Here is a 24,099-nt window from a genome sequence, read left to right as displayed (position 1 = left end):
ATGTTGGATCCCAGCAGTTATGCAAAAAGGTTATAGAATATCACGGAAATATCATATTATCAAACATAATACACCATTAAATACCATTTTTAGTGGAATTAAAGATTTTGAGCTTTTGATAATTATTACGAAAAAATTGTTTAAATATTCAAAACTGAATCCCTCTATTCTGTCCATCGCGCATCTATTTGCATGTCCTGTTGACTGTGGATGAAAAGTATGTTTGTAAGCCAGAACAAGAAATATAAACATTCATCTACCAAACGAAATACGGTATTTTGAATTTTAAGTTCAATTTGCTTTTATTTTTATTCCCTTTTATTTCTTCCAATATTATTTTAAAATATTTCCCTTTTTTTCTTAGCTCAGAACTTTCAAAATAAAATTTGTTTGAAAAGTTATTTTTTCTTTAATACACCTAATATTTTCTACAATCGTTTGTTATTAGTATTTGAATTCTCATAAAAAAAAAATAGAACTATTCTTGGTTTGCGCATGCGTGAATGTTCCCCTGAAAGATTGCAATCTGTAAATTGGAACAGGCACTGTTGTAAGCCTAGCGGATAGCATGTGTCATGAATTTAACATTCTAGCATTGAATAAAGGTTTTTGCGATTAAATTATTAGCATTTAATAAATAATTTAATTAATTAATTTAATTAATAAATTTTCTTGATTACACCTATTTCTACAATCGTCTATTATTATTATTATTAGTAGTAGTAGTAATATCAGAATTCTCACAAAAAATGAGAACTATTCTTGGTTTACGCATGCGTGATTTCTGCGATTAAATTATTAGCATTTAATAAATAATTCAATTAATTAATAAATTTTCTTTAATACACCTAATATTTCTACAATAGCCTATTATTAGTAGCATCTGAATTCTCACTTAAAAAATGAGAACTATTCTTGGTTTACGCGTGCGTGAATGTTCCTCTGGAAGATTCCAGTGTGTAAATTGGAATAGGCACTGTTGTAAGCCTATCGGATGGCATGTGTTATAAATATTAAATTCAAACTTTCAATAAAGGTGTTTGCGATTATATTATTAGCATTTAATAAAATGTGGGAAAACGTGAAATATAAATTTCTTTACCAACAAAATATTTTGTATTTTAAGTTTATTTATTATTTATTTGAAATCATTTGACTATTATATATTGCATTAAAACTATTTTAAAATACTATATATTAATTTATGGTTCTTTTAAAATATAATAAACTTTTTAGTCTAATACTCTTAAAATTTGAAATCCTTTTATTAGAATTGAGTTTTCTTTATACACCTAATAATTTCTATAATAGTTATGATTATCCTTCTGAGCGATGCGTTTTGCTATGTAAGTTCTTTTTAGGACTTCCAGGTTAACGAATGGCAATGCTAAATGCTATAGCCAATAAGTTTTATTATTCTAGCCATGACTAGAGGTTTTAGCTCGATAACAATTCATCCATGCAGATGCAGATTCTCTTCATTCAGATGACGGGATAAAGAGTCAAGGACTCAGTCCATCGCCCAGTTCTTTTAAGAACTTGCATTTGCTATGTGGTTGCAATTTGTTAAACATGGTGTGTTTAATATTAACATAATTCGTTGATGAGATAAATAAATATATTTTTAAATAGCTTTATAAAATCTGAAAATTTAAAAAATTTATTCAGAATCTATCATTGCCCTATTCGCAGACGACACAGCTATACTAACCAGATCTATTAAACCGCACCTTGTCATCAAGAAACTGCCAAAAAATCTGCTGAGATTAGAGCACTGGTTCTCGGAATGGAGATTGCAAGTAAACCCTCAGAAGAGTATCGCCATGCTCTTCACTAAAAACTCAATACTCCCCAAAGATGACATCATCTTCCTATTTAATATCAAGATTCCCTGGAAAGCAGAAGCCAAATATCTGGGTGTACTGCTGGACAGAAAACTAACCTTCAGTTCACATATAAAAGCCTCATGTACAAAAGCATCAAAAATCATTGCACAGCTTTACCCTCTTGTCAATAGGAATAGCAAGCTGGATACCAAAATAAAACTGCTCCTTTATCAGTTGATGATGCGACCCATTATTACTTATGCATCCCCAGCCTGGAGCCACACCTCAAATACAAATATCCTCAAACTACAGAGAGTGCAAAACAAATGTTTCCGCATGATCTTAAACGCATCATTATATCAAAAATGTCCAACTCCACCGGGATACAAATATCCCCTACATCTACTCTTTCCTGCAGTCTTCAGCAGTAAAGTTCTTCTCAGCATCCTCTTCACATCCAAATGAATTAGCGCAACAAGCAGCAAATTATGATGAAAGAGACTTCTCCAAATATAGGAGACCCAAGGCCATCCTACTTCCAAATGAAGATCTTTAAATCGCACTCACTCAGGCAGAGCACTTAGCTCATAAACTTTTCCCTACACAGTAATCCTTATCAGATAGCAGGGAATAAAAAAGCATTTTGCTTCACCCTTATAGTCAGCAACGTCTTGCGTAGTGTGTTAACAGCTTATGCATATCTTAAATTTCAAAGTATTTGGCTTTTCTTTTTCATTTTAAGAATTTCAAAAGATCAAATAAAAAGTTCTTCAACTTTCACCGCATGTTTTACCGTCAATATTTGTATTTGTAACTGTGGTCGCATGAATCTGTTGATACCAAACATTAAGTGAAAATATCGAAATCATTTTACTCGTAATTTTTTTTCGTTCAAAGTCTTGTTTGAATTGAGTTCGCTTCATTTTCATGTGGGTTGACTGCTAACGTTATTTGTGGGTGTTTGTAGAAAGGAGTTGATGAGGAAACGGCCCACGTACGACAACCAACACAGCAACCAAACGGAGCAGTTCATTTTTAGTCTACCGATGGCTCCAAACGCATTATTTTCAGAAGTGACAGACCTACCCATTTTAGTCATTTTCTGAATCTTAATTCAATCCTTTCTTTATTATTCAATCTCATAGCTTTTTTTCTGTGATAAAATTGCAAATTATAATTTTTATACATCCAAAGGATCGTTCTAACTGCCACTCTACATTAAAAAAATAATTCCAAGTAATAATTTCGAATAACTGCTGAACAATTCTTGCACGATGGACAGTAGCATTGTTGTCCGTGAAACAACCGCCACCTGCTGGATATAAAGTGAACCTTGCAGGGTGATGGACTTGATCGGTAACAATGTTCAGATATTTCTTGGAGAACACCCGACCTTCCAGCAATATCAGGGGACCCGTTCCATACCAACAGAATGTGCCCCACACCATCACACCACCTCCAGGACCTTGATCTGGACCGTTGGTGCAGAACAAGGTGTACAATGACTCGTCGGATCAAATGACTTTTTTCCAGTATCCAGTTACGATGTTCCTGACACCACTGTAGATGAACTTTCCGTTCTTCGCAGAAACCAGTGGTTTCCGTATAGGCATCCGACTGCCAATACCTATCCAGTTCAATTCCCTGCGCATAGTTCGGTAGATATGGAGCGGGAACAGCCTTCATCAATTGCTACACGCAGGAAGCTCTTTTTGTCCGTAGAAGACCTCTTAGATGAGGGCGATCTCGCGTTGACAAACTGTCTCTTAGGACTACAGTTACGCCTCTTAGACAAGAAAAGTGAGTTATTTTTCCACTGAATAAACACCCGAGATATCTCACCTCTTGAGAAACCAATCAGCTCTTATTATTTTTCTAAATGAAATTTAGAAAGATAATAAGAAAAAGATGATTCTAGCCTTAATAAACAGTACTTTAAACCAACGAAACTGAATTGACGTTGCCATTCATTCAGAGACTAAAATTTCAGTAATGAAAGGGATCTCAAAACACTACCAGAATTCGTGTGTGTCTTCAGACTTTCTACTGACGAAGCTAAAAATTCTACAGCTTTTTCCGTATACAAACGGGTTGTTTAAAATATCTATTACGTTCTATTTAAATCCAGATCCCATCTGGGGTCTAGGGACTAGTGGACTAGGGAACCCCCCTAGTCCACTGCACTCAGTGCAAATTGTTGAAGACCCAGTTTTGCGTTCCACAACTGCCTTCGAAGTTTGCGTGTGTTCTTAGGCCAGTTTGTCTGGATGGAAAACTCTGTCACCTCCGTGTGAGAGGGGTTAACTCGCCTTCGATCGAAAAAGCTCTTTTATTTCAATGTAACCCGAGTTTTAAAATTAATGGTGAATGTGGTGAAGACGTTTTAATGCCAATTTTAATATTTAAAAACAGGATTTTCGTACAAGACTCATTTGTCCTTAATTTTCTCTTGCTATTAGGCAAATGTGTAATCTCTTTCCTTGACCTCTCCATCTGCGTTTGCTGTAGTGGATCTCCTCCGCTATTTTCTATCTATCTTCGCATCTACCGACTCGAAATGCGTACTTTCTCTCCGAGAGGAAATGAGTCTTGAAATCCATGCATGGCCGAATTTTCGAAGGGTCAGCAAAGGGAAGCCACCCCCGCACCCTTCACGCTCGGATGATAGCACATGCAACAGAGGCGAATGCAAAGAGCCTAGAAGGAAGCCACTTGCACAAGACATTACGTAATAGCGTCGCAATAAATTGAACCCATGTGTGGAGAAAACGAAGATACAGAATATGCCCGATAATACAAAAAAAAAAAAAAAGTGGGAAAAAGTAAAAACTAATTTTTTACTTTTTTCCCCTTCTAACCCCTTCATTAGAAACATTTCAGTTTTTCTCTCTTATAAATTCACGATTATGTTATAACTGAAAATATGATATATTTGTGTCAATAGATCATTTCCCCGCATTGCTATTAACCAGATAAACTCTTTACAATAAAAAAAAACAAAAAAAAAAACGACATTCGTGTGTTGGTCTTTTCACGCATTTATTACACATGCTGGGAGAAACATAATCTATTTGCCTCTCGTATAACTGATTATCTTCTTAGCCGTACATTGACCTCACTCTGGGATTTAGTTACCATCGGCCATCTGGTTGCATCGCTCTTTTGCACGGCATGATCTGCGACATGACCCGCATTAAAATACTCCTTTAGGTTGTAAAAAAATATAACCAAAAAAAAAAACTTTAAAATCACATGTCAGAAATGTGATACTTTGCAAGTGGTTCCTCACTAAAGTCGGAGAAGATTTTAATCATGTCCAACAACTTGCCTATTTTCTTAAACACATTCTTTTTTCTCTTGTAAAGGAAATGTCATTAGTTTGATTCTAAAATTAACTTTTCTGCTTTTTGATTGAACCAATAAAGAACCTTTCAATAGGATAATAATGATGCAGTAACTTTGAATTATCTTCTTCAAAGGTGATCGATGCATTCTTTAGGAGGCAAATGGCCCTCAAGTTGTTGCTGTTTGGATTTGTTTCTCCTTCAAGGTGGGTTTTCTTGAGAGTCTGACCTAGCGAGAAGTGATCCCTGATGTACCCTTCTCTAGGTCAGAGTAAACAGACAACTTTGCCTTGGCATTTTGTTAACGGGATCACTATTTAAATATCTTAAACTGACTCAACATTGTTTGCTGTAAAATTTCTTAAGTTTCTGTAGCTCTCTTGCAATTTCCTTCAACACATTTCACAATGCGATCAATTCGTTTACAACCAAGTCAAGCTATCATCTTTTCCGGTAGGAAATGTAGTCTAGTGTCACATGTTTACCATTTTTTATAGGACCATTAATAGTCCTCTAATAGGACCAAAATAGTCTATCTTGGATATATTTGACGTAGTTTAGTCGATACGAGCCTCCGTAGCTCAGTCGGTATAGACGAAGCCTTTTGGTCGGAAAGGCCTGGGTTCGATTCCCGTCCATGAGGTGAGGAACCTTTATCTGGTCTCTTTCGCCTAAAGATGAGGTAGAAGGTCTCATATGGAGGTAGGGAGGTGTTTTTACCCGGAAACTTGGGTTTTTCGTTCCCCAGAACAAGCAAACCGGCCCTGTCAACACAGGGTTACAGTCATGAATACGTCCCAGCCATATGTCGGTCCCGAGCCGGATAAAATTGGAGGGTTGTGGAAAGCATTGGTGAACTACCCTGTAAACATCTCACCAGGAATACTTTGTGAGCAATGCCTACAAATCATCACCTAGGGTCGGAAACGTCGATATGGATGATATGGATAATAACAGATAGTCGATATGGACAAATGCCCTCTGGTTGGAAAAGACCCGGGTTCAACTCCGTCAAACACGAACCATTATCGAGATCTTCCAGTTGAAGGTGAGTTATCCAGTCTCTTATACAATAGTTTACTCCCTGAAAACTGAGTTTTTCGTATCATAAAAGCAAGAAAACCAGCCATAAGCACACACACACACACACACACAACAAACACCATACACAAATCTCATAGCGTTCGCTGTTTCAACGAACAACAATAACTGATGAACCACATGCTCCAAAAACGTCTCCATTTGTGCACCATGTCAACCAAATTGTAGTTAACTGAAGTTGGAGTAATTTAAAAAGCAAAAATCATCTCTTTTGACTTGAAACCGATCTTAACCCGAAGAGCAAGTGCGTAGTAATACACCAAACACTCTCACCTAGTCTGCAATTTGATTTCACTCTCCCTGACGATCCCGGCTAAGGAAAATACTCCTTCAGGTGCAAACACACACACACGTTAAGGACCACGTGGGTCTTTAATAATCCGCTATTACGGTCGCCTTCCCTTCTGGACTCCATTGAGCGTCTTATGATGCAGCCTTGAACCTGCTATTGTTTCCTGCAGCTATCTTGGCTTCCTCCCTTCTCCCCCCGCCTGTTTCTCTCCCTCCCTACCTGACTTCCTGCCACAGTAGTCGACCCGTGAACTGAACGCTGTGCCACCACTTGACGCGGACTTGTCGGCGAATCAGGAGGTCGAGTGCGTTTCCGAAACAGGTGACCGAAGAATGCTTCGCGAAGGGTGAGTGCTCCACGCTTGCCGTAGCGGATGTCGTAGAGGATCGCCTCGATTGGCGAAGGTGTTTGCATAACTGCCCCGCAACTGTGAACTGCGATAAGTGGACGGATGATGCCGACCTGGTCGGAAGAACAGGTCACAGTGGCCTGGTAAGTATCTGGGAATTAAACGTAGGCGGAGATGTCCTAAAAATGTCTAAGTTCACAATAAGGGTGTGCTGTGGTAGGTCAGCGAACAAGGGGAAACAATTTGGGTGTGATTTGTAGCATTTGAAATAATTTGTTCGTTTGTGTGTGTGTGTGTGTGACGCATTTTTCATACAGTTATTCACTTAGATATAATTCTATCAAAAAAGGGGAACAATGAACTTCGGGGTCACACTTAATAACCCCTCATTCTGTGGGAAGATGTGGATTTGAATGCTGTCTACCCCAAACGGAACCTTTATAAGGGTTTTAAATCAAAACCCTTATTTGAAATCAAAGTGAGTTAGTCACTCATATGAGCTAGCAGAGTTTTTTTTTAAAATTTTATATATTTGTATATATATTTTATAAGGCTTTGATAAGACCACATTTGGATTACTGTGCGCAGATTTGGTCTCCAGAGTTCCAAGGGGATAAAGAAGCTGTGGAAAAAGTGCAAAGAAGAGTTACAAAGATAATATCCGGATTATGGGATTTAGATTATGAGGACACATTGCGAGTATGTGGATTACAGAGGTTAACAGGAGAAAGAGGGGTGATATGATAGAGGTCTATAAGCTTTTGAATGGGTGTTATAGCATTTCAAATGATGAAATGTTTCGTTATATGGAAGGCGGAGAGAGAGAGCACGTGGACATCCATGGAAGTTAAGGTTGTTCTCAGCCAAGAAAGGGGTAACAGCTAGGTTTTTCTCTCAGAGAGCAGTGAGTGAGTGGAATAATTTGCCCTTAGGGGTAGTGAGTGCATCTAGTGTAAATGAATTTAAACGAAGGTATGATAGCTGGGTTGGGTAATTTACAACCTTCCTCGATGAGTCCTTGACTCCCTGGAGGTCTCAGATAATAATAATAATAATAATAATAATAATAATAATAATAATAATAATAATAATAATACCAACCCCCACACGCAGGAGAGGTTCTTCTTACTGTTGCCCTCCCTTCTTGACTCCATTGAACGTCTTATAAGTTCTTCTTCATGTAGCTTCCTCAGTGAGAGGGTGTAGCACCATGTCCTTCCAGTTTTCTCTGTTGTTGGCTATCTCTTTTGTTTCTATATAGCCGTGAGATCCTATCCATGATCTTATATCTTCAAGCCATGTCCTTCGTTTTATTTTTTTTTGTCACTTGATCCTTTTACCAGAATTATTCCTTCTAAAACTGTTAGTATGAAAGATGGAATGGTATCAGCAAGTTCAGCAGAATACATGGCATCCCTAGAGAGAGCTTTTTTGATGCACCATCCCATATACGAGAACAATATTTTAAAGTAAGACGGATTTATTATTTGTAAATTATTATTTGGATCCAAATAAGATATTTGCTTACTGAAAACAAAAGATGAACAACATTAATCCTAAACGTAAGAGAAAACTGATACAAATGATTTTTTGTAGCCAGTAGAGGAGAAAGGATGCCATGGTAACCATGACAACAGCAACAACGGATCCCATGGTAACGAAAGTTATAAACATTAAGACAGTCTGTTGAGCTGCATATTGGTAAACATCTTTACCATAACTCCCATCACGTGATCAACCTTCTTCCCCCCCCCATTCCTCCGTTCTTGTAACAAAATAAAGCTTTAATACGACCACCCCTTAGTATTTCCTCTTACATCATATCTGTTTACTCTTTCCGACACACGATGACTCTGATATCAGCAACGGCTACTGATGGAGTAGTTTCAGAAAAGACAACAACCTCCCAGAGGCCGTTTACCGAGAAGACAGTTAAAGCTAGAAAGTGATGTGTGGCCCAAAATGTTTTAGAAAGAGACCATAAAATATTTTACGAGACATAAACACTAGATGGCGCTGCACGTTTGTTGTCAATAATACAAGATAAGCTTCTGTCTATAGCAAAAGCGAATAGAGTTTTTGTCCACAAATGTTCATCTTAAGCTAGCCGTATTCCTCTTGAGTGAAAACCGGTGATAGATTAAATATCCTATTTTTGAAAGTATTTTAATCAGCTCATTTTAGTCTAATATAATTCATCTCTGGTAGAATAATTTTATTATAATACAAACCAGCACATCACGTGACTGATGCGACGTATCAGTTTGCTTTCACTACTCACGTGGCACGAGATGAAATCTATTTGTTTGCAAATTTATATTTTCATGCATATTTCTGGAGCCGAATGCTTAATGAAGAGAAATGCGCATGCGCAATGAACTACTCAATAGAAAAACAACTTAAGTAGCTTTAAGTTTTTATTATAAAAATAATATTTTCATAAACATAAATATATCCGATATATTAAATGTTTATATTTTGACAATTAAAATTTAAGAATGAAGAAGCGCCCTCTATTTCAAATCTAGAAATGCACGCAAAATTAAATATATTCTTTAAATCTATTTCGGTTCTGTCTTTTATGTCAATGATTTAATATTCACTTTTACATGTTTTTTTTTTAAACTTTATTCAATAAAACCATATTTGTTGATTAAAATAATCTAATATGACAGATATATATTATCAACTGCTAATAAAACTGAAATAATAATAAAAATAAAAATAATATTGCAATTCCTATCGAATTGCTTTTAAACAGGTTTATGTGACGTTAGAGTTAAATAAGTGTAGGCAACTTGTAGAAAATATAAATCAGTGCATTCTGCCATACGGGTAGTTTATAAATCCGTCTTAAAGGTGGGGGATGATGTAGACGGATTCCCTATGATACCCAAGTGTACCTCTAGCACATATCCTTACCTTAAGATCACACGATATTAAAAAAATAATAATAATAAAATAAATAAATAAAAATCTGTAATGATCGAATTCCCTGCTGCGTCCATTTAATTTTAGATCACGACCACGCCAATGATGACGTCTATTTCTTTCTCGTTTTCCTTTGCTATCAGGGCACTCCAGTTGCTTCGTCTATTCGAGATTGTCATTGTCTGTAACCATTAACGCTTCACCCTAAGGGATAACCGATAGTGGACGTTGTCGTGTGGGTGTCTGCTCACTTGTCATTGTGGTAGACAGCAGTGCTACGTTCTGGATACCAATTTCGGAGACCGCCTGCTGACCTCGGATGTTGGTGACAGCCAGTGATATTCTTACAGGCTTTCTTTGCCTCCTTTATCAATAAAGTGGACTATACTGTGGATGGAATAGCGAAGCCAGCAAGACAGATCTGCGGATCAATCATTTGTCCCATTTTCCCTTCCTTCTTGTACAAGTTAATTATTGTCAAAGTTGACGTGAGATTCGAGCTGACATTTTGCTGCGTTTTAAGAGCTTTCACCTTAATTGGCAAGTGTAAATATCTTGTGTAAATATTATGTCTTTCGATCGATTGCTAAAAGTGCAAGCACGTCCCATCATAACGAAGTGCTTTGAGTAAGGGATATTGCTAGCCACGTGCATAGTAACCAATGCAGGCGAATGACAGCTTACTTCTATTTTTAGAATAAGTAAACAGCAAATGATTTGACAGACTCATCCCTTACAACGCCTTAACTTCATCTGCCTCTTGTGGTGAAATGTAGTTACTGAATCCTTAAAGAAATTCGCGTATTCTGATGGGCGAACATGGATTTTGTGTTTGCGTAAACCAAAGATCAAAGTAGTTTGCGAAAAAGACGAATTGGTGGATGATATTTTCAGAAAATTTTCACTAAAATGGCACGTTCCTTTACGAAGTTTTGGAACAATGAAGAAGCGCCCTCTGGTGATATTGCAATTCTTGAAATCTTTGTTATTGTTCTTCATGGAAAAGTTTTTTTTTTTTTTTTTTTAATTAATAATATTCTGAAACGCATGTATGTTTTGTTACCTGGGGGAGGGCTATAGATTTAAACTTTTGAATGTTTGATAGTAGTAGTTACGCACGACCTGGGTTCAGTCATGCATAGCAACCATTACACCAAGGTCTCTCGTTAAGATTCGTCCATTGCCACCTTGTTAGAACCACTAAAAAGTAATAGGCCGTACAAGAAAGAATGCTTCCCCTCCCTGTGGTCATTATTGTGCAAACTTTCATCTTTGAGTATCCGAGGCTTCTTCCCCCCCCCCCCTTCTAGCTGTCATTCCTATGACAACCACATAACTGTGAGTTTTGTTTGCTTTTATTCCCAGCAGGGCTCTTATTTTTTGGGCTCTTTTGTGTTTGTTATCCTCAAACAAAAAAGAAACCATTCGCGGGGTAATTATGGTCACTTGGAGATTGGGAGATTAGGAAGGGGGGTGAAATTAGGGCGGATCGCATTCTGAACTTCAAGGTCACAATAAATAGACTTGAAGCAGTAATGAGAAGAGAGTGGGGTATGTGGAAAGAAAGAAAGAAAGAATAAGAGGCACAAAGGAATGGTGAAGAGATTCCTAAAGATGAGTTCTATCGATTGACTGACGTGCTTTGGGTACTCATATTCAACAGCCAAGTATTCGTGTCGGAATGCTTCTTGATGCCATCTTGAAATCATGCTTTTTATTCTTTTGTAGTTCTTTTATTTTTTCTACGCGATGATCACACTTATCTTGTTTTAGAAGCTGCTATCATTCTATTATACATGGGATCAGTGGCGCACTCAGGATTTAATCTTGGGGAGGGCCGAGTTGAGTAGACGATTTGAGAATACACACTGCGCATTACATACGACCTATGACTGAGCATCTGCAGTGATCGTCAATACATGATACCCGTGATCTCCTCTGGCCCGGCTGGGACAAACGAAGTAGCGCTCGGTCCGCCCGAGCACTACCTCGTTCACAGCTGCTGTGATTCCCAAAAGCTATAGGGTATTCCTACCTTATGTGACTAGGCTAATTCATAAGTAGTATAGAAATAAAAGACACGACAAAACATAAATTAAAAAAATGAATTTTAATTAGGAAAAGATTTTTGGAAAATTTTTCTAGTGTTTTTTCCTTTTTTCTTTTTGGAGGGGAGCAAGGCCCCTTGTCCCCCCCTGATTGCGCAACTTCATTGGATTCAGAACGAATTGTACGCAGTTTTTTTTATCACTCTTTCTCTCTCATCCTGCTTCTTCTCTCCATTTCTTTATCCTTCCTTCTCTCCATCCCATTTATCCCCTCTCTCTGCTTAGCAGATAGGATGGAGGTGGGGGAGGAATGAAAGTGAACATCTCTGTGTGATATACTACCACGTCCATATGGCATTTGCCATCTGCGTAGTTGTATGTTATCCTCTTACTGTCCTGCGTGTCATCACAGTTCTTCTGCGCGAAGATTTATTGCCAGTGCAGCTGATATTTGGAAAGATACTCCAGCAGGTATGTGTGTGTACATCACCTACAGACGGTATTAAACAACCAACATAAACTCGCAGTTCGGCCGACAACGATGAGACTGTTTTCGAACGCGGGGAAGGTCATAGGTCATTATAATGAGAAACAGATGTTACGAGGATGAACCCAGGATTACCTCCCACATGTCCTATCGCGTACCGCATCGTTATGTGTTGTCCGTGACCCGTCGGATGCTGAGAGATCTGAGAAGAATGGTTTCCATGGCAACGGTTGTTCGCTGTCCACTCCGACATTTGCTTCCTCCCCCCTCTTCCTCGGTGTGGGGGGGGGGTTTACCAAATAGCACCGCTCCTCCATCGAGAAGAAAGATTGCTCTCATTACTCTGCCATCACTCGCAGGACTTGTACGAGAGCTGTTCCGCACTTGTCCGTATACGGAGAGAGGCGGACGAACAAAAGAACGTTTGTTAAGGGAATGACGGCGTCTGTGTGGACTCCTCCGTAGCACGACGACGTCGTACACCGATTGGTTTTCATGTCAGCTTTCGTGAAATAGACGAGTATTAGACGAAGTCTGTTGAAAAGGTATTCGGATGGTAGAAAGAATAACAGACCCCTTAAATCGTGCAAAAACTATGATCATGATGGAAATCAAATACTGCATGAAACGTTTTATAATTAAAAAAACAAATTTAATACCAACACGTTACTACAAACTTTTTCAAGCATCAGAAGAGTCTCCACGAAAAAAAAAAAAAATAAATAAAAGCAGTGACTCACATGGTTGACTGACACTCTAGCTCAACCGATGGCCTAAGCAGACTCCAGGTTCGAATCCCGCCGTGGGCTTGGTGTTTGTCATCATCTTTAGCTGGGAGACCAACATCCTGATTATTGGAGACCGAAGTGGCTTCTAAAAGTTCCACGTTTGGTTTTCTAGAGCGGAGTTTGTGGATCGTGTAAAAATAAAAAGTAAAAAAACAAATAAAACATATAGTCCGCGCGGTTAGCCTAGTGGTTATGTGCTTCGCAACCATACGCCTAGGAAAGGAGTATCCTGGGTTCGATTCCCGTCGCCAATGTGAGGATCTTTCTCAGTCATAGCCAAGTTAGCCGGTCTTGGGCGTAGACAGCAGGATTTTTCTCTCTAGTTTATCCTGGGGGTTTTCCTGCCGCAAGCAGGCAAACTGGCCCGTGAACACACTGAACTACAGACATAGGACACACCAGGAGGCACAGGGCTAGCCTCCTGTTCCGCCACCTTATCCAAGGGACGGGTACTGCTTAGAAGGGCTTAAGATAGCTCTGTAACAGGCCAGTAGGCCTAATAAGTAGAGGAGAGAGAAGAAAATAAAACATAATAATTATTTAAACAAAATTAAATAAGAATATTAAAAAACTATATAGCGTATATTTACGTTTAAGGACTATGGGGTAGCGGTAGTTGATGCCGTTTAAAATTGGTGAGAGCCTTCGGTCAGCAAGCTCTGATTGGCTACAAGTGGAGATTAACTTCTACTCAGTCTTCAAAAAGTTATGCTAAAACGACATGGCCTTTGGGAAATAAAGGCGTTCATTGATTTTTTTAATTTATAATTATAAGAAATGAAACTAAGAAACCTTATCTATCCCTTGGTATTAATATGCTATAGGTTTAGAACCTTTTGTGGCGAGAGTCACTTTTAAAATATCCTATTTGCAAACTAGTACTTCGTGTGCAAGCGTCTCCATTCTTCTCCGGGTCCTCCGGGTTTTATTTCATTTGGAGTATCGGTATCCACTTTCTTCTTTTAATTATGCGTCGGATAAAACTCTCTGTGTGTGTGTGTGTGTGTGTGTGTGTGTGTGTGTGTGTGTGTGTGTGTGAGAGAGAGAGAGAGAGAGAGGGGGGGTAGAAACGTTCAAGTAATGAAGATCCACTTCTCTGTTTTGTGACAGTGCGAACCCGAGTTGTCTAATTGTCCCTTAATAACTTTTGTTGTCCCAAACATTCCTCCACTCTTTTTTCCCTTTCACACCGCGTGCACAAATGACAAACGGAAATGCTGCCGTCAACATCCTGCCCGTACTCATCAGAGCCTTAACCCACTTTCCAAGTTTTTCTTTCTTTTATTTATTTTTTTTTTTTTCTGCTCTCCGTACGAAACCTGTTTGCCTCGGACAACGACGTAATTATCTTCACTCTCCGGTAACTTCACGTGGACATTTACTTCAAGACACACCAACAGTCTGGACTCGTCCAGTGTTCTTGTCCAGTACAGTGAAGTGTGAGAAAAGCAGTTTAAAGAAATTCCACTTCCTGTAATCGCTCGGACCGTGTGTTAGTTTGTTTGTCCATTGTTAATATAATTAAATTGTTAATTTAATAAATTAACTAGAAGCCTGTCTATAGACTGCTTCGATTAAGATGAATTCTAATAAGTCTATACATAATACTCTTTCTCTCTCACTTCGTTTGTCTTCTTCCGTAGTTATGCAACGCGACGCCAGCGTTTCAACCCATCGAGCATTCTTCCCGACAATCACCGCGAGAACAATGTAGCCAACATCAGTTCCAACATCGCCTTCAGCGTCTTGTCTTCATTAGGCCATTTATTTCAGCAACTCAAGCTCTGGGGCTGCGCAAGTGAACCCGGTAATTGTCTAGGGCTGAAGGAGAACTCCTTCGTCGCTACACCAAAGAAAATTCTCGCTGTGCGTCGGTGTGTGTGTTCAAGCATCGCCAGACGCGACCTCTTACGTTCCAATTGTTAGTCCCTCTACTAGAAAGAAAATAAGAATAGCCAAAGAGACAAACAGAAAGAAAAATAAAATCTTTCATTCCCTTGCATATTTTTTTCTTTCTTTTCTCTTACTTTTTTTAAGAAAGAAATTCTATTTTTGTGCTCTCTCTCTCTCTCTCTCTCTCTCTCACACACACACACACACACACACACACACACACACACACAAATTTGTTTGTTTGGTCGGCCTCACCTATTATTACAAAATTATTTGCACAATGCAATTGGATGAAATTTCGGTGAGTGACCTCCGCAAACTGGATATCTCCCTCCCTTTCCCCCTCGATAAGCTGGTTGCAGTTCATTTTCAGTTATTTCGCAGACTATTTTAATCATTCTGTTTATCCATATGTAAGTGATGCAGTTTTCAATAATATATAATACTGCTGTAGTTTTTTTACTTTAACTTTATATTATGAATTATTTGTCAATATTAACTTGACACATTTTGTTTTAATAAAAGTTTTGACATTTATTTATTGATTTTCCACCCTAATCGTGCAATGAAGGCCATTTATTGTAACCTTTCTGTTATCGCATAAGCTAACTACAGCTTCTTCAACTTCATAAAAATTATTTAATTAAATATACGTAATGCACTGCCACCTGGCGTAAGTACAACCTACTGTTACCATGGAAACACAACGTCACATCTACTTGGTCGTCTGCTACTTGGTATACATCAGAATCAACTGTTGTTATGGGAACATGGAAGTCTAATGTCCTGTTAATTAATATTAATTAATATTAATAAACATGTTTTTAATTATTTAAAAAACTTTTTTTAATAAGTTGTAATACACAGACAACATCATGAATTGTTTTATGTACTAGAAGTTAAAAGCGTTAAATTAAAGTTTAAAAAATGTGACTAAATATTTATTTACGAATCGTTCAATCAGAATTAATTAATTTATAAGCCTAAATCTTGTGAACACGAAGACAATGCTAATCTTCCTCTTCATGTGTTTTTATTCGTCATATTAAAAATGCAATGAGAATATATTTATCAATATTTTTGTTTTAATTATATGCCCACATTTTTGTTAACTGGAAATATAAAAATATATTCAACGAAATATAAATGGTCTAGTTATATACGACTTTAAAGTTCAGATCCCTTCATAGCGCTAACGAGCGCCGCCATTCTATTCGTACAAGGTCACTGATTCATCTTTTAATATCCAGACAATGATATCCCCATCATTTAAAGTTAACCATCTTAATACACGTATCTTTTTTCTTTTTCTCCTTGACGAAACGGTACCAGGGAGTGTCACGCACAAACCGGCCACTTCTATGTTAGCGCATCTTTTATGACTTAAAAAAAAAAAAAAAAAGAGGGAGGGGGGGGAGAAGTTCGCATTAAAGAAACTGAGATGCGAGATTGTCACTGGTTATATGAAGCCATCTTTATTTTATTTTTATTATTATTTTTAAACAGTTCTTTTGAACGAAAGCGGACAGTTTATATGAACAAGACCGCCATTTTTATGCGCCGCTGCTAATTCTAGCACAGCGACTTCTATCGCGCATTATTACAAAACAGGATTTAGTTCTTATTCTCAGTTTTTTAATTAAAATGTCCCGCACTTGATACGTTACTTTGAAGTTTTTCAAGCTTCCCTGACGACTAAAATTAAACGCATGACTGACAAAGGAACCACCATTAAATAAGCGTTTTGCTACATACTTTTTTAACAGATTTTTTTTTTTAAACTAATAATCCTCGAGATCTCTCATTTTGTGTAGTCGTTGGTATGTTCGAGGTAATTTATTTCGTTACTCCAGGCGCAGGTAAACATTTTTTTTTTTGTTATTTTTTAATTTGCTAATTAGTTTTACTTTCATTCTTCGTTTCTATGTCGTAACTTTTTGGCCAAGCATGCGCACTCAAGCACAGAGATAAACTTTCTCTTTCAGCGTCACATGCTCGTGATATGTCGTCTGCTTTTGGCAGGCGGTTTTCTCTTTGTCACTGTTGACTGATATTAATTATGAAAAGTTGAATTGTGTTAAGAACAGAAATGCTTGTTTTATTGAAAACTGTATTTTAAAAATAATGTTTTGCGTATGGAATTGTAATGAAAGAATCTGAGCGATTATTTTAATTATTTTAAAGAGAATTAATTATCGTTAGCTTTCTTTTGTACCTATAATAGGCTATTTCACAATCATTCTCTGAATGTGAAAGTTTGTGTATTTGTCACAAATCATAAAAATAATCAATATAATGCCCGCTAACTTCTTTTTATTCCCCAAAGGGAACAGGCAAAGTCGAAAATTATTTTACTGTAATGCTGTTTTTTTTTTTTTTTTCGTACTGCTAAGAAAAAAAAAAAAAAAACAGAATCCACTATTATAATTAATTTATTTGGATATTTGGTCTGAAATAATGTATTCTACTGCAAAGAGATTGAAGACTATCAACACTATCTTAATTATTTTAAATGACTTAATCGTTCATGGTTCAATGTTTACTATTACAATGTTATTAATGAAATAGTGATCGGATTTCTTGACAAAAAAAAAACGTATAGTTTGTCTCCATGATCTAAGAAAGAAATTCGATATTTCCTTCGTCTAAAGATACAAATTCGCTTTGTTAATACGGATAAAAACACAGTGGAGTAACAGTTCTATTTGCAGGGATCTCGGAACTTCACTGGATCATAAATCAGGCACGCAATGTAAGCTATTGATGACTTTTTGTTGTTTTTTTTTTACGTAAAAATTAGTTGAGTGATGACAGAGGGCGCTCAGAGTAATTTTATATGTTCATATCGATGTAATCAGAGAGGTCCGTTCCAACTAAGACGCTACCAGGGAAGACTCAATGCTGTCAACATAATTATGACCTTGGAGACGTATTTCTGTTCATTGACCAGAACGAGGAAAATTGGTTACTAGTACTGCAGATGGCTGACCTACTGAACAAATACATCGCGCTTAGGAGCTTCGATGACTGAACGAGTGGACAGAGATAGCCATTCAAATATTCTGTAATGTGAGAAGCCGTGTTGATTGTTTGCATTCCCCAAGGCTCCTCCTGTCAACACTGTATTAAGATTTAGGGGCTGTATAGCATTTGAAGCGTTGTGTTTAGGGATATAAGTAGCATTTGGGAATAACTCTACCTCGGATTTTAGATATGGTGAAAAGAGATTGATTTTTTTTAAAAACTGAGATTTAATATTGTTCATTCTCATACTTTATCATAATTTAAACCTTGAATTAATGATATCATAAATATAAATCCCAGATAAAGAATGACCAATAATAGTAATTCTCCGTATTCTAACGGTGCTAATCCTTCTAAAAAAACTGGAAACAATCTTATTGCAAGGAATCTAGAAATCTTGTTATAAACAACTTTGTCCCTGAGGGGAGGGATGAAGGATAACTTGTTTGTGTCGGAGGAGGAAAGCAAAGAAAAGTGGAATGTCCTTTTCATTTACGGTATTAAAACCAGTTACAGCGAAGAATTTTATGACTGTACAACCTTGCAGGTTGCCTTTTAGTCTTACTCAAAAACAGCGGGATGCCGACCCTCGCAAACATGTACATTAACACGTATTAGTAAATATGTACAGTGTACACGTTTGCATCATTAATCCAACTTAACAAGTGACTTCACAGCCCGCCTGTATTAAATCATGTGATTTATACGTGTATGTGTGTGTGTGTGGGGGGGGGGTAAAGATTTGGAAAAAAGAAACCCACTGACATTTTTCTTGTACAGTTTTCGTTTTTTTTTTTTTTTTTTTTTTTTTTTTTTTTTTTGATGACTTGCTTTTTAATGTTCTTTATCCGTTGATCAACTAGGCATTAGCTGGAACAAATGTCACTGTTAGAAATAAGGGTTCTCCCAGCATTGCTAATATATGCAAGAAGTTGACAAAGTAATACGCGATAAACACAGCCCAGCACGTCATAACGGCGAATATCGTCTCGAGGTCAGCCATTAGGAGACAGTCGCAATGTCCTGTGTAGGCTGCTACCCTTCAGGCGTTTCTCCTTTTTGCCACGTAGCGCCGTTATCGGAATGCATAAAAGTGACGCAATTTCGGGTTGTCTGTCGACACCACCCCGCTGTTTGAGAAGATTAATTTCAGAAGATTATTGTTAGTCTGTTGATCATTTTCTTCAAAACTTTATTCCGATAAACTGATTTGCGTTGTGTTAATTATCGTATTAAAGATTAAAAAAAAATATGATTGTCTCTGTCCACCTTTAATTTTCATTTTTAAAGTTCATTTTTCCTAAAAATGGGATTGTAGGATTGTCAGAGTTGGTAATATTCGTGACCTGAAAACTACGAAACCGGTCTGGGTACTGGCCAGTACCCAAACCGGTTTCGACCTTTATTCAGGTCTCTTCAGTAGGAGCCGGACCCGGGTGAGATACCAAGGTTGAAGTAATGCAGAAGTCAGTATCTTTAACGTATATTACACCCAAGGTAAAAACCTTTCTACATCTTTCTCTGATCAAGAGATTTTTATTAAGAAGGTCAAGCACCTTTTGTCCACTTGTATATGAGATATATATAACTTCTGCATTGCTTCAACCTTGGTATCTCTCCCGGGTCTGGCTCCTACTGAAGAGACCTCAATAAAGGTCGAAACCGGTCTGGGTAGTGGCCCAGACCGGTTTGTCTTTTAATGACGTCATATCACTTGCCTTGGATACATACCAAGGCAAATGATATGAAGTCATTAGCCTCTATATACAAGAAGCTCAGACGTGAATATATATATATCACGCGCAAAACTTTGTTTTGCTTGCTTGGGAAAAGGATTAAAACCAAGTATAAAATGTTTTGGTATCTTTAACGTATATTACACCCAAGGTAAAAAACTTTCTACGTCGTTCTCTCATCCAGACATTTTTATTAAGAAGGTTAAGCACTTTTTGTCTACTTGAATATGAGATATATATACTGAGGTCAAATATCTCGACGTGATGCTTGAGACAGGGTGTAGTAGATTAAGTCCTTTTTAGGACTTCCAAGGTAACAGATGGCAATGCTGTAGCCAATGAAGTTTTAAACTGAGGCTCGGCTATTGCCGTTACCCAGCCATGACTAGAGCTTTTTAGCTCAATAACACTCCATCCGCACAGATTTACTTCATTCAGATGACGGGATAAAGAGTCAAGGACTCAGTCCATCGCCCAGTTCTTTTAAGAACTTAAGACGTGATGCTTAGGTTCCGGATAGCGAATCCAATACCCTTGGAGGGTAATGGATGGCAATGCTGTAGCCAATGAAGTTCTAACTGAGGCTCGGCTATTGCTGTTACCCTCCTGCCATGATCAGAGCTTTAATAGCTCAATAACACCTTATATCTCTACACTGCCCTCTACAGATAACGGGGAAGATGAAAAGCATTCTTGCTTCGCCCCTTTAAGCCAGTCCTTATATAAGGACTAAGGCGTGATGCTTGACAAAAAACTGCGATTCACCACTCACATAAAACACATCCAAAGTAATCACGCAACTCGACCCCATAATTAACAGAAGCAAGCTGGATACTCGGAACAAACTACTCATATACAGGATGGTAATACGCTCGGTCATCACGCATCACCTGCTTGGAGCCATACCTTGCATATAAATATTCAAAAGCTGCAGAGGATACAGAATAAGTGTCTGAGAATGATTCTGGACGCCCCCATGGTTCATTAGAAACTCCCAGATTCACCGAGAAGTCAACACTCCCTACATCACATCCCTCTTTCATGATCTAGCAGAAAAGTTCCCCACTTTTCTGCTAGATCAAGCAAGCTTCAGATTACAACGAAGCAGAATTCTACAAATGCAAAAGACCCAAGTCAATCCTATGCTCAGCTGAACACGGCTAATCTCACTGCCTTTCCAGAGCGTGCTTAAAGCTCAATAACTCTCCACTCAAAGAACCTCCCTCACAGACAAAGGGGATTATCAAAAGCATTAGTGTTTCACCCATCAAATCAGTGACGTTCTGCGTATTATCATCATCATCATAACACTAAATACGGGTTTAGACCATATTGGTCTTTTCCGGTCTCATTATCCACCCAATATCCTTGTTTTGAGGTGTACCCTGCCTTCTCTTTCCAGTTGGCTTATATTTTAGTATTTGTTTTGGATGTCGGATGTTGGCCATTCGATTTACATGTTCTATCCATTTTTGTTTATAATTGTTTAGTTTTTCTTCTATTGATTTTGTTTTTAGTTCTTTTAAAATATCTTTTGTTTCTTTTTTGGTCTAATAATGTGTATTTTGCAGTTTTTCTCACAAATCTCATTTCATTTGTTTTTATTCTTTATCTTGTTTGCTTTTTGCTTTATGTCTTATGTGAGGGGTAAATAAGACCCCGTTTTTATTTACTCTCCTTTTCATGAGTGGGAATCCCACTTGCCGTAAACACATTCCATTGAAGATGTGTCGCAACCCTGCTTCTGCAAGTTCCTTCGTGCCGGAGGTCATGTGTGAGTCACCCACGGTAGGAAACCAGGTGCATGGTACTGTACTCCGACAAAAGTTACCTTGAAAACATGTCGAATCATGCCCGCTAAACAAGGCTTAATTTTTCAAAGTGAGAGACTGTGGTTAGTTGTGGAGTTCCCTCAAATCATTCATCTTTAAGCTGACAATGTATTACTCTCAGAACTCCGATGAAAGGTTTGTTCTCTTATTCATTAAATTATTGTTAATATGAACACAAAGTTTATTTTTTTAACCTTCGTTTTTCCTTTTTAATCATCCGATGTTTGCTAAGCCTAACGTAACGTTACTTCTATGATAGTTGTTAGACCAAGACAATAATTACGTCCTTCTAACATCCAACCGGATTTTTAGCTAATAATGCAACGTTTTATTTAGTAATATATAAATAAATACACGCGAGGTAATAAAGAAACAGTATGTATACCTTTTCTCATAATGTTCATTTTCTGTTACATACATTTAATAAATAAAAATGAATTAATATTACAGTTAAAATGACAAATACATACAATATTATTTTCGGAGTTTTCTATCTCTTAATTGATATCGCACAGCTGATTAATTGCTAAAAAAAATACATAATAATACCACTTAGACATCTGTGACAATGTTTATTCACCTTTTCGTGGACATTTACTATTCCATACAAGCATTTCCTTTATTTGATTCCAAGCTGTTTACAAACAACACAGAATTACTACGCCATCTAGTGATAGTTCGTTACCGGAACTAAATAGCGAGGTTAGTAGAAGAGAAACTTTCTCTTTGTAGCACTTGCGCGCTTTTGCTGTGACGTCAGGTAGACGCCGCTGCTCCATTGTCGTCTGCAACAACCTGTCCAAACGCGATTTTTACCGTGCGGTAGCCTTTACGGCAAGCGAGTGCTTCCAGAACACCGTCGAAAGGAGACGAGGAAGGTCGGCATCGACCATTTGCGAGTTTTGTCTTGTGGTTTGATCGTCTGGGTTTTATTTTTGTCTTGTGTTTATTCTGCGACTGCAATTGTAGATAATGTGAGTGCGGTTGGACGACTACAAGAAGAAGAATTGTTGAAGGGGTGTTTTATGGATTATCTTCATCCACAGAATTCGCAACTGGAAAGGCGGAAAGTAATGTGCTGCTCATTTCCAAGGTAACGTGTCCTTACACGCTTGTTGGCTAGTTAAAGCCGCTAATATAGTGAACAATATTTCTACCGCTTACCACTAGACGTTATTGTCGCCAGTAGTCTCAGTGTTTCAAATAAATATAAATAAATGAAACAATTGAAATAGTGAGCAATATTTCTATCGCTTACCACTAGACGTTATTGTCGCCAGTAGTCTCAGTGTTTTAAATAAATATAAATAAATGAAACAATTGAAATAGTAAACAATATTTCTATCGCTTACCACTAGACGTTATTGTCGCTAGTAGTCTCAATGTTTCAAATAAATATAAATAATTAAACAATCGAAAGGTTTTCTTTGGTTTAACACATTAAATGGGCAAAAGCTGATAGCGTTTTAATTACGAAACTTAATTATGGACTCCATTAGGGTGTCAGCGATCTTAATAGCTTTGTTTTTTTATTTGTTGATCGTGAAATACACGTGTGATTTGATGACGTAACTGATGGCTGTTTGTAGTAAGAAGTTCCTTCTCACAATGGGATAATCACCAGTAGAAAAAGGTTAGTAGGGGATGGCCACTTAACCGCTCACTCGCGTACTAAACAATTATTTGGTAATTAAATGGTGGCTTTGACCGAACAAACGGGCATCTTCACAAGGGTAGATAGAAGCAGTCTTGAACAGTGTGCAAAACCCATTTGATTATTATGATTAATAACCGTAATTATATAAATTCCAAGTAGTAACGTACTTTATGTTTAATAATATATTCCGTTTGTTATTATTATTTAACCACACTTACTGTTATGATCTAATACAGCTAAATAAATAAACGTAATGCACTTGTTTAATCATTTGATAAAATAAGTAAATAGTCGTTATATAATATCTACTTTTAATTGAAAATGAAGATTCAAAGTATCGCTTGTGCGTGTGTATGTGTGCGCGCGCGCAGAAGCACGTTTTTCATTGTTTAAATTTCAACCAATAGATTATTGCTATTTTAATAACACGGGATTTAGTCATTAAAACAACAAAAGACATTTAAAAAAATATTACGCAATTTATTGAAACGAATTTCATATAAAATTTTCACGTAAGAAAACTGTCATATTGCCGGGGGGGGGAAGAAGTTACTCTGATCCAGCCATGCCTCAGATCAATTTTTGTTATATTTTTTAATGGTTTTTAAAGGTGTTTTTGAAGTGCCACAAAATTGGAACAAGTCACTGTTTATTTTATTTTTATGGCGGCTCTGACTCTGGATAAGTAAAGCACAGAATTCATTAAGATGCAATTACTCAAGATGAATAAAAAATGTATTAAGACCGGGTTTTTTTGTTTAATGTCTACGCCAGTAATTTTGGCACTTTTA

General features: G+C 37.3%; 1 protein-coding gene across 2 annotated transcripts in view; it reads left to right on the top strand.

Annotated features, from left to right (window-relative positions):
• The window catches only part of Traf4 (TNF receptor associated factor 4), a 203,036-nt gene that overhangs the window by 113,930 nt on the left and 65,007 nt on the right, over positions 1-24,099 (top strand). The gene's annotated exons all lie outside the window — the stretch shown is intronic.

Source organism: Typopeltis vanoorti, chromosome 20 (assembly GCF_054136105.1).
Source record: "Typopeltis vanoorti isolate ZY-2024b chromosome 20, IOZ_Tvanoo_1.0, whole genome shotgun sequence".
NCBI lineage: Eukaryota > Metazoa > Arthropoda > Arachnida > Uropygi > Thelyphonidae > Typopeltis > Typopeltis vanoorti.
Note: the sequence above shows the minus strand (reverse complement) of the source record. Positions and strands in the feature narration are given on the sequence as shown.